The sequence below is a fragment of the Panulirus ornatus genome, chromosome 18 (assembly GCF_036320965.1).
Source record: "Panulirus ornatus isolate Po-2019 chromosome 18, ASM3632096v1, whole genome shotgun sequence".
Taxonomy (NCBI): domain Eukaryota; kingdom Metazoa; phylum Arthropoda; class Malacostraca; order Decapoda; family Palinuridae; genus Panulirus; species Panulirus ornatus.
Window position 1 is genome coordinate 9952069 of NC_092241.1, and position 12296 is coordinate 9964364.

The window sequence follows — 12296 nt, forward strand, 5'->3', positions numbered from 1 at the left end:
GGTGAGGTAGAGAACAGTGTAACATGTTCGTGTTCAAGTTGGATCCTGATTGATGACTTAGAGAGAAGAGTAAGACGTGACGATGGAGGGTAAGACATTGTTGAGCTGTGGTGTTGGTGAGGAGGAGGAGGAGGAGCGCCTATAAGGAGCGTGGAGGCGTGTGACACTGTAACCTAACATGACTTCCCTCTGACCTGGACTAGCAACGGGGGCGGCCGCCTCCCCCAGGCTTAAACAGTGCACAGTTATCTACCTTCAGGTGGCCGGTCCTGCCTAGCCTTATCCTCGAGGACTCTGGTCACTTGGTGCACTTGGATAGGCTCTCCTCACGACGGGTAATTCCATGACAATCTATCCATGGACGGGTTATATTGCTGTGGTTGATCGCTTACAAGCTTTGACCACAGCTCCACTCCACACACTGGGATTCACTGCACAATGACGGTTTTTCTAGTTATCATAATGACCACATACTTAGTGGGTAACTGTGTCAGTGGAGAGGTAAGGTCCCCGCCACGTACTCCTAGCAGCGGGAGAGCAGCACGTCCTCCCCTCACAAGAGACGCACGTCAACTGACAGGCCGAGTCAGAGTTCATCTCACCTGGCGCTGGCTGGCCCAGCGAGGGATGTCTGCACCTCAAGTTTATGTTCAGGTAACAACAAGTTGGCTGCTTCTAACTTGACTAAGTTTCGCTACGAGCATGTTGGTGGTTATCTTGATCATTTCTTGCCAGGTTATGGGACAACTAAGTTTGTTCTTCATGATTACTGACCTGGAAGTATGGAACCTCTTGAGAAAATCATTGATTCTTGTTTATGATCGTTTCCCACAGTAATGTGTATTTTGTGCTAATATAATCATCTCACATTGGGACTGATACAACATGACTATACTCAAGAGACGATGAGTTTAGATCAGTAAATACACTCATCATTTATGATGCAACCAGTTGGACGTGAGAATAAACTGTAGTATATGGTAGGTGGCATCTGTGGCCCAGAGCCCTGGGGTGCGCGGCGGTGCCACATCCCGACCTGGGCTGAGGCAGCGAGGCATGGGAACAGAGGGAGGGATGGCCGGGCGGGACAACGTGGCACCCACGCCAAGAAAAACCAACTGGTGGACGTCCAGGTTCGTGCAGGGCAGCCAGGCTCACTCCACGCCTTTTCAGGGCGCGCGCACCACGCCTCCTCCAGACGCCCACGCCTCCTCCAGGGTTAGCGCGCCATGCAACTTGCACAGACTAGCGATGTCTTCACCCCCTGAGCACGACGGTACGATCATTATGCTGGACGGTACGATCATTATGCTGGATGATACGATCATTATGCTGGACGGTACGATCATTATGCTAGACGGTACGATCATTACGCTAGACGGTACGATCATTATGCTGGATGGTACGATCATTATGCTGGATGGTACGATCATTATGCTGGACGGTACGATCATTATGCTGGATGGTACGATCATTATGCTGGACGGTACGATCATTATGCTGGACGGTACGATCATTTTGCTGGACGGTACGATCATTATGCTGGATGGTACGATTATTATGCTGGATGGTACGATCATTATGCTGGACGGTACGATCATTATGCTAGACGGTACGATCATTATGCTAGACGGTACGATCATTATGCTGGACGGTACGATCATTATGCTGGACGGTACGATCATTATGCTAGACGGTACGATCATTATGCTAGACGGTACGATCATTATGCTAGACGGTACGATCATTATGCTGGATGGTACGATCATTATGCTGGACGGTACGATCATTATGCTGGACGGTACGATCATTATGCTGGACGGTACGATCATTATGCTGGACGGTACGATCATTATGCTGGATGGTACGATCATTATGCTGGACGGTACGATCATTATGCTGGATGGTACGATCATTATGCTGGACGGTACGATCATTATGCTGGACGGTACGATCATTATGCTAGACGGTACGATCATTATGCTAGACGGTACGATCATTATGCTAGACGGTACGATCATTATGCTAGACGGTACGATCATTATGCTGGACGGTACGATCATTATGCTGGACGGTACGATCATTATGCTAGACGGTACGATCATTATGCTGGACGGTACGATCATTATGCTAGACGGTACGATCATTATGCTGGATGGTACGATCATTATGCTGGACGGTACGATCATTATGCTGGATGGTACGATCATTATGCTGGACGGTACGATCATTATGCTAGACGGTACGATCATTATGCTGGACGGTACGATCATTATGCTAGACGGTACGATCATTATGCTGGATGGTACGATCATTATGCTGGACGGTACGATCATTATGCTGGACGGTACGATCATTATGCTAGACGGTACGATCATTATGCTAGACGGTACGATCATTATGCTGGACGGTACGATCATTATGCTAGACGGTACGATCATTATGCTGGACGGTACGATCATTATGCTGGACGGTACGATCATTATGCCGGACGGTACGATCATTATGCCGGACGGTACGATCATTATGCTGGATGGTACGATCATTATGCAGGACGGTACGATCGTTGAGCTGGACGGTAGGATCCTTATGAATGACTTTACGATCCTTGAGCAGAACGGTACGATCCTGGAGCACTATTGTAGGATCCTTGAACACGAGGGTAGGATCCTTCAGGAATGTGGTATGGTTTTAGAGTACGATGGCTTGGCCCTTGACCTAACCATAAGGCCTGGCCATCTGATCGTACCGTCGTGTTCAGGAATGGTACCATCCTACCCAAGGATCGTACCGTTGTTTTCAAGGATGGTACCATCCTACCCAAGGATCGTACCGTTGTTTTCAAGGATGGTACCATCCTACCCTAGGATCGTACCGTCGTGTTCAAGGATGGTACCATCCTACCCAAGGATCGTACCGTTGTGTTCAAGGATGGTACCATCCTACCCAAGGATCGTACCGTTGTGTTCAAGGATGGTACCATCCTACCCAAGGATCGTACCGTTGTGTTCAAGGATGGTACCATCCTACCCAAGGATCGTACCGTTGTGTTCAAGGATGGTACCATCCTACCCAAGGATCGTACCGTTGTGTTCAAGGATGGTACCATCCTACCCTAGGATCGTACCGTCGTGTTCAAGGATGGTACCATCCTACCCTAGGATCGTACCGTCATGTTCAAGGATGGTACCATCCTACCCAAGGATCGTACCGTCGTGTTGAAGGGCTTAAAACGTTGTGGGGAGGTCTTGCAGAACTCCAACTCCCGCCCCTTGAAGGAGCGCACGCCACCAATCTTGAAGAGTTACACGTCTTCTGATGGGCGTGCGCTCCGTTGATCTTTCACACTTACAGGCAGTCCTCCAGAGGGGGCGTGCATCACGCCACTTTGAGCTCCCACGCCTCCTGTGGTGCTGTTTCAGCCAACGTAAAAACACTACCTATATGTCCTGTTCAGGGAGGGAGGGAGGTCTACTCTCTTGGGAAACATACATTTCCTCTGTTATGTTACACTGTTGTCAACTTTTAATAAACTGTCAAGATTTACAGTTTTCCTGGTTCATATTATTCATCCACAAACATGATGATGATGATGATGATGAAGTGCCTCTCTACTGAACGTCGTCCCCCTCACGTATCTTGCTTATTTTCTTGCTATGGGCCCTGGGTACTCTCTCTCTCTCTCTCTCTCTCTCTCTCTCTCTCTCTCTCTCTCTCTCTCTCTCTCTCTCTCTCTCTCTCTCTCTCTGTATCTATCTATCTATCTATCTATCTATCTTTCAAACTGGTTTGAAAACTTGAAGGTTGTGATCAAGTCACCATTTACCCTTTTCTTTTCCCCGTTGGACAAATTCATGACGTGTGACCTCTTGCGGTAACTCAGCTTTCGTAATGGTGTTATTTTCTTATGTTTCTCGCACTTGTGTGACCAAACTGGAGAAGCATATTCTCATAGCTTTATGTATGTTTGGCATAACGTTGATCATTATCCTACCCGTCCATCCACTTGACTGCCGACCTAATACATCACACGACACACACAGTTTGTCTCCTTAACATTCCTCCAGAGATGTGGCTCCTCCGGTCACAGGGTAGCGACAGTGTCGAACCCACAAGCATAATACACACACACACACACACACACCAGCTGAAGGCGTGTAACGTCACAGTGTGGGTGTTGGCGTTATAACGTAACAGCTATGGTAGTGTTATAATCATACGTAAGAAAACTAACATGTAACAAAAGACCCATAGGTTTCTGACGAGGTTATGTGGTTAAGGAGGTTTAGTTAATGTTAACATGGTGTAGCATGTGTGTACAGTACCCGTAGTTATAACATTATCAGTCAACGTGTTACAGTGTTCTGTACACTAGTTCTGTGTATGGAACATTTCTCCTCTGTGTACAGTACATTGTATCTAGTGCCAGAATCTGGTGCATCTCCAGCAGTGTCTTCATATCGACCGTATCAAAATTATTTTTTCCTAAACTTTCCTTCCTAATTCTCGTGGTGAACCTTTGCTTGTGTGGGGAAGTACAGACATACATACATCTTGTCTCATAGTGTTGGTAGTGAAGCCGAGCCCTACACTCTCTCACACTTAACCTGGTCTTGTTAATGTGCAGACCAGACCAGACCAGACCAGACCAGACCAGACCAGACAGACCAGACCAGACCAGACCAGACCAGACCAAACCAAACCAGACCAGACCAGATCAGATCACACCAGACCAGACCAGACCAGACCAGACCAGATCAGATCAGACCAGACCAGACCAGACCAGATCTGTTGTGAGTATGGAAGGTGTTGCTGCGTCACCAGCGAGTGATGGAGGGTCAGTATGTCATGTGGTGGGTTATAACAACAGTTTCTTGTAAGAAATTGTAACGCATTGTTTACCTGTGGATTATTGTGTTGTGAAGTAATGACACGAAGGTGATCACGAATTTTTTTGAACATGATGTACCGGAGTCAGCGATAAAACATGATGATCAACACAGGGAAAAATGATATAAAAGGAAAGGAAGGAGGAATATAGAGAAACCAGAGAAAAACACACAGGGAGCAAGAAAGATCGCCCATATGGCAGGAAAGATGAAAGTTGTGTAAGTTGTGAGTTGTAAATGTAATAGTTGTACGTAAAGGAGGTGGAGGCGAGAGGCAGCTGAAGGGAAAGCAACTCAAATGAAGCAGGACGTTATGGATGGAGGTGATGGAGGCCAAGATGAACGGTGAGGCCACAACAGCCAGCATAACCCACATAATGTGATGATATAGTATCACTCACATAATATGATGATATAGTATCACTCACATAATGTGATGGTATCACTCACATAATGTGATGATATAGTATCACTCACATAATGTGATGATATAGTATCACTCACATAATGTGATGATATAGTATCACTCACATAATGTGATGAGTCACATGAAATATGGAATGATAATTATGAAAGTTTAGTGTGATGGTGCCGGATCCAGCCAGGGGCTCAGGTTGTGGGAGAGTTATAATGATGGACAACCTCACTCACAAAGAAGTCGACTGGAAATGTCTGGACACATGTGGGAAATGAGACTTGGAGACAAAGGCTGTGTGTGGTGTGTGTGTGTGTGTGTGTGTGTGTGTGTGTGTGTGCAGGAACACCTCCAGTACTGTACCAACACGACACAGAACACACGGAGACACAGCTACAGTCACCACTGGATCTACCTGCTCGTGTACATGTGCGAGGAAACACCTCTCATGTTTCCTGCTTCTCCTGGGTTACTGTGCCTCGTGTGGACATGAGGCAAAATATGCAAGTTTCAGTTGATGTCAGGAGACACATCACAACCTACGGGGAACAACATCTGACGCAGGAATGAATAAAGTAAGGAAGAACAAGGAAGATACGAACCGCATGTTATGACCAGCATAAGATCAACCTGTCCTGACTTACATCATCAGGTGAGAAAACGTCAATAAAGAATTACCTGAACTGATGGACTGACGAAGAACATTGATGAAACACAGGTTAGGTTTGAGGAACTCAAGACAAAGTTCAGAAACGTATTTACAACTGTGGACGCAGTAGCTTTACTTCTGCCTTTATGATATAAAGGAGAGACCATAGGAAGGAGTGACACAACTTAACGAGAGGCACATATAAGGTTCATGAAGAACGTAAGTCCATTTAGAAAGCAGAGCAGCTGATGTATGAACCTGACACTGTATCTCGAGTGTACACCAACACTACAATTCTTTCCATATATTCAGGACCACGATGGAGGAGGAGTCATTGCCAAGGATGTCTTGCCTGGTCTTAGATGTAGTAAGGTAAAAGACCTTAAATTTCAGTCCAGTATCACTAACACTCACATGATAATGATGATAGTGGTCGATAGAAGATATGGGATGGTAAGACTGAGTGTGTGTTCCTAGTGTCACAAGGTCACAATGTTCCCGCAGAAGATTGATCAACAAATATGTAGCAAGATGTGATACCGAGAGTCTTGGTGGGGATAAGAGAAGGACAGATCTGGCTCGCTGAAAACTACTTACAATCAGGTGTAGAGAAGGTACCATTAGATGTGTGAACATGTACCAGGTTGCAGGAACCAGTTGTGCCTGGTAGGACATTATTGTTTATGAGACGATTTACCAGAAGAACTCCTGTCATACGTGAACTAGTTTATGTGCTGTTGTAGACACAGTTGTACGAGGAGTTGCAGAGACCAGTAGACAGCTTTGGTAGGAGTCGTGGGTAGTGAGGCGACCACATCCATGATACAGAAGATGGTTGATGATGAGTGTCATCTTGTAGTGAGTTTATCTCAGGTGTGTTGTCCGTGTGAGACGGATGTTAGGGAGTACACCTTACCCAGCTCCTCACCACATCACCATATTAAGAGAGTTACCAAGGTGGCAAATTGTATATTATTTACTACGAAAATCATCTTCAATTACGTGGCTAACATGGCATTAGAATTATCTCCAGCATATGATAAACCCATGCTGGATGATGAAGCCTTGCTCACCCTACCTGGGATAACATACGTAGATGTGCCAGACAGTGTTCAGGGAAAGTCAACAAAGTTTTATCCTAAGTAAGAGAGGTAAGTTGTAGGGAGGGTAGCCACACACTTGACTCAGGCTGCAACACACAAGTACCAGGGAAATTTGATGCCAGTTTTTAAACCACTGAACCGACACGACGGTATCATTGAGCAGCAGCTGTTCCTCATGAACCTCTGCTCACATGAACAAGGGAACACAAGGAACGAGTCAGGCGCTCCCTACGTGTGTGTGTGTGTGTGTGTGTGTGTGTGTGTGTGTGTGTGGTAACACTGGTGGACGAGAGGAAAAAGTGTAACAGTAAATATCATTAACATGATTAAAACTGGTGGATAGGAAAGTGAACTGAAGACTGAACCTTACAAGACTCTCTCCCAGTACACTCACACACACACACACACACACACACACACACACACACACACACACAGTCACACACACACACACACACACACACACACACACACACACACACACACACACACACACACACACACACACTACCTCTGGTATGGTCATATGTAGTAGATGCATTTAAAGCCAAGTTTACGTCTGTTGGAAAGTTTCACGGAAAGTTTACCTCTGTATTGTAAAGTTTCTGCTGTATATATCTGTGGTGTAAAGTTCCTGGGTAAGTTTATTTCCGTTGGAAAGTTCTTATTAAGTTTATATCTATGTTGTAAAGTTTGTGATTGTATCTGTTGTAAAGTTCTTGTTAAGTTTATATCTATGTTGTAAAGTTTGTGATTGTATCTGTTGTAAAGTTCTTGTTAAGTTTATATCTATGTTGTAAAGTTTGTGGTTAAGCTTATTTATGTTGTAAAGCTTAATTAAGTTTATATCTATGTTAAAAAGTTCGTGGTTAAGTTATTTATGTTGTAAAGTTCTTGCTAAGTTTATCTCTGTTTCAAATTTTCTGGTTAAGTTTATTTCTGTTGTAAAGTTCTTTCTAAATTGATCTTTGTGTTGTAAAGTTAAGTAAAGTTTATCTCTGTTGTAAAGTTTCTGTTTCAGTTTTCTTCTGCGTTGTTATGTATATTTTCTAAATGTTGTTGAGGTTATAGACTGTCTTGGACGTCATTAAGGTTCTCTGTTACACAATCACAACCAAACAAGATGTGGGACTATCTAGTTACATCGTGGGAGGTCGCCAGCATGATAAACCTGGCCTACAGTGAAAGTGTTGCCAGTCCACTCATGAAGTTTGCCCCAACACCTGCAGTGTTGCCAGACCCACTGCAGGCCTCTCTAACACCAGGCAGGAAAAAATAAGACTTATCAGTGGAATCCAGGCTTATATGGGTGCAGGCCAGGCTTATATTGGTGCAGGCCAGGCTTATATTGGTGCAGGCCAGGCTTATATTGGTGCAGGCCAGGCTTATATTTGGTGCAGGCCAGGCTTATATTGGTGCAGGCCAGGCTTATATTTGGTGCAGGCCAGGCTTATATTGGTGCAGGCCAGGCTTATATTGGAGTCATGAGGTAACTTCTGTGTCGTACATCATTACCCAGGTTATGTCGTACGTCATTACCCAGGTTATATCGTACGTCATTACCCAGGTTATATCGTACGTCATTACCCAGGTTATATCGTACGTCATTACCCAGGTTATGTCGTACGTCATTACCCAGGTTATATCGTACGTCATTACCCAGGATATATCGTACGTCATTACCCAGGTTATATCGTACGTCATTACCCAGGTTATATCGTACGTCATTACCCAGGTTATATCGTACGTCATTGCCCAGGTTATATCGTACGTCATTAACCAGGTTATGTCGTACGTCATTACCCAGGTTATATCGTACGTCATTAACCAGGTTATATCGTACGTCATTACCCAGGTTATATCGTACGTCATTACCTAGGTTATCGTGTTCGTAAGTCGTACTGTCGTGCTCAATGGTCATAATGTTGGGTTCAATGGTTGTATTGTGTTCAAGAGTCGTACCCTTGTGTTCATAAATCATACCGTCGTCTTTAAAAGTCGCAACGTTTTGTTTATAGGTCGTACCGTGTTGTTCATAAGTCGTACCGTCGTGTTCATAAGTCGTATCGTCGTGCTTAAGGACTGAAAATCGAGTAAAGTGAGGGATTATCGTGTGTGTAGTCAAAGGAGTAACGAGTCTATCGGATATACACGTAGTGTGGGGGTGTCATCATTGTAGGACCAATTTACTTCTCTTTATAGCAAGTTGTGGTAGTGGGTCAGGTGTTCTCTGGAATCCTACTTCAAGATTCACAGGTGCTGGGTGATGGTTGTCACCAGTGATGGTTGTCACCAGTGATGGTGGCTGGATGGTGGTTGCCACCAGTGTTGGTGGTTGGCAGGACATAAACAAGATAATCATATATGACATACTGGTATGACAGAAGAAAACTAAACGTTTCATCCAGTCATGAAAAGAAAACGGGGTCGACTTGCTTGTTGAAGATGGAGGGGTTGTATGAAGACGGGGAAGATGAGATATATAATAACAAGTCTCACATGAATACCTGGTGTATGTATGTACGTGCTCCACTTTCCTGCCTTAATGACCCAGCATTAGGAAGTGATCCTTCAGGGGATAATCTTTACTAGTCTTCTTCTTCTACTTTTGAAAAGTAATAATACAGAAAGAGAGGATTTCCAGTTCCCCCTCCCCCACCAAGACTCCAGCCCCGTCTTAACCGTCTACAACACAGGAGATGCCTTCTGTCACTACTGCTGGGTTAACGAAATATACATGTCAGACTTGAGGTATGTGGGACATACTGTGAGAACGGGAAGACAGAGGTATGACCTTTGACCCGAGACTTGTGGGAAGAGAGAGGAGAGGGTTCAAGGGTAACATGCAAGCTATATTTACCAAACACAACATTAGATATATGGAAGATGGAGGCCTCCAGGACATGGATGTAAGTATACACATTACTATTAGTATTATTATTTATTTATCATTATTATTATCATTATTATTATTATTATTGTTATTATTATTATTATTATTATTATTATTATTATTATTATTGTTATTATTATTATTATTATTATTATTATTATTATTATTATCATTATTATTACTATCATTATTATACATCCTCACAATTCCTGCAGCTTTCAGTCTGCTCTGCAGCAGGAGCAGGGAAATGATGGATCCTTTTGGGACAAGAAGAAAATTGGTGAGAATGTTCCTCTCTCCGTCCGTGGATGACAGCCTCGCCCAAGTGCCTTCATGCCCATGATGTAGCCATATGTAGGCAGAGTCCGGTAACACTGAATTAAAATGATAATAATAATGATAATAATAATAATGATAATAATAATAATAATTATAATAATAATATAATAATAATAATAATGATTATAATAATAATAATAATAGTAATGATAGTAATAATAATGATAATGATAATAATGATAACAACAATAACAACAGTTGACATTATAACCTTACTCAAAGAAGGTTTTCGTGTGCTGAATGTCAGTCATTACCCTGTTCTTGGGTGGCCGTTAAACAACGTAAATATAAATTTCGAGTTGTATCATTTACGACCATTTACAGGAAGATATGAGGAAAATTGAATAGGCAGAACAATTTTTGAGTGAAAAATAGGAATTAAGGAAATTTTAAGGAAAATGAAATGAAATTATTCAGTACACAAAGCAAACCGAAGAATGGAAAGAAATCCAGAATGAAAATATATTGAAACAAAACACCAATGAAGGGAAACATTAATATTTTAGAATAAATCAAATGTGAAGAATGACAGAAAGAAGATGATGGCAGAGATGATGATCAGAGATGACTGCGTTCCTCTCCCTACCAAGACTTGCTCCCTCGGGAGGTGGAGCAACAAGAGACGGGGAGGAGATGCCGCAGGAAGAACAGTTGAGGGAATGTGGAAAGAAAATGAGGAGGAGGAAGAAGCGAAGAGGGAGAAACATGGAAGAAAGAAGGAAAAGAAGGAAATGGAGAAGAAAAGGAAGCACCCCAGGGGATATCAGGAGGTGAAGATAGCTGGGGGATGACCACGGGAAGTGGACGGAAGACATATAATGTTGGAAGCACTAGCAGCTCCTGTTGGGTCTGGAGGCACCAGGAGCAGCCCCTCTCTTGTAGGGTCTGGAAACATCAGCAGCAGCCCCTCTCCTGTAAGGTTTGGTTGCCTCTCTCCTGTCAGTTCTGGAAGCACCAGCAGCTGCTCTTCTCTTGTAGGGTCTGGAAGCACCACCAGCAGCAGCCAGCGTCCGGGATAATGACCAGCCTGGTGTAGGCAGGAAGCGGCCCACACTCAGGAAAGGCCACATCCGGGGGCCACGTCCTGGGTAGCCACGCCCTTCGCTACCGTAACCACTTCTTATGGTCATGCTTCAGTAGCAGCGTCTCCGGATCCAGGACAAGGGATCATGACGGTAAGGATGAGACGGTACAGCGTGGAGGGCGATGGTAATGCGTGGGCATGACAGAAAAACATTTTCTAAAGGTTGGGAGAAAATTATGTGATCTGGAGGACCTTACGGTAGAACAAGACATGAGAGGACATGACAGGGAAATGTTACTGACGGGATGCGACAGAAGGTTATGACGGGATGGAGGTCACTGACAGTGAATGACGAGGACAGGTTGTCGTACTTACGTTCATTACAAGCAGTGAGAGATGCTCAATGGGAGCCGGAGAAAGGTGAGTTTTCCGAGCCCGATATGCCTGATCCCTTGCCTGGATGGCCTCAGAACAGGAACGATGGAACCAGGGAGGGAAAGAGGAGGTCGTCTTGGAGGAAGAGAGGATGAATGCCTCCATTCCCGTAAAATAAACTCTACTGTGGGTTTGGCGAAGACAAGCATCGCCACATGAGGCAATTATTTATCCAAGGAAAGTCAGAAAAGATTTTTTCCAAAGTTATTCCAGTCGTCAGCTTTGCTGAGGTGGTACTGTTTGCGTTTTGAGGAGGCAGCTGGAGGAGGTGTCGTTAAAGTATATACATGTAAGAGTGTGATCAGACGAACCAATTGAGAACAAGATTGTGTATTTACAGCGCGCAGGATTAGTGGTGTCTAATAGATCTAGAATATCAGGAGAGGGTTCACAGTGGTCAGGAATATGAATGTGATGGGAGATAATTGCTCTAGATCATTAAGAATCGAGAACGTGTGTGCTTCAATCCCTCCGCCATCCTTATGGGAGGAATTCAACCATTTCCTATGGTGAACGTTGGAATCCCCGAGGTAGAGGATCTCGGCTAGC

General features: G+C 44.2%; 1 protein-coding gene across 1 annotated transcript in view; it reads right to left on the minus strand.

The window, feature by feature from the left end:
* The window catches only part of LOC139754996 (uncharacterized), a 145892-nt gene extending 145320 nt beyond the window's left edge, over positions 1-572 (minus strand). The window contains exon 1 of the mRNA XM_071672899.1: positions 254-572. The gene's annotated coding sequence lies outside the window, so the exon portion shown is untranslated. The remainder of the gene's footprint in view (positions 1-253) is intronic.
* Between the last annotated feature and the right edge of the window lie 11724 nt (positions 573-12296).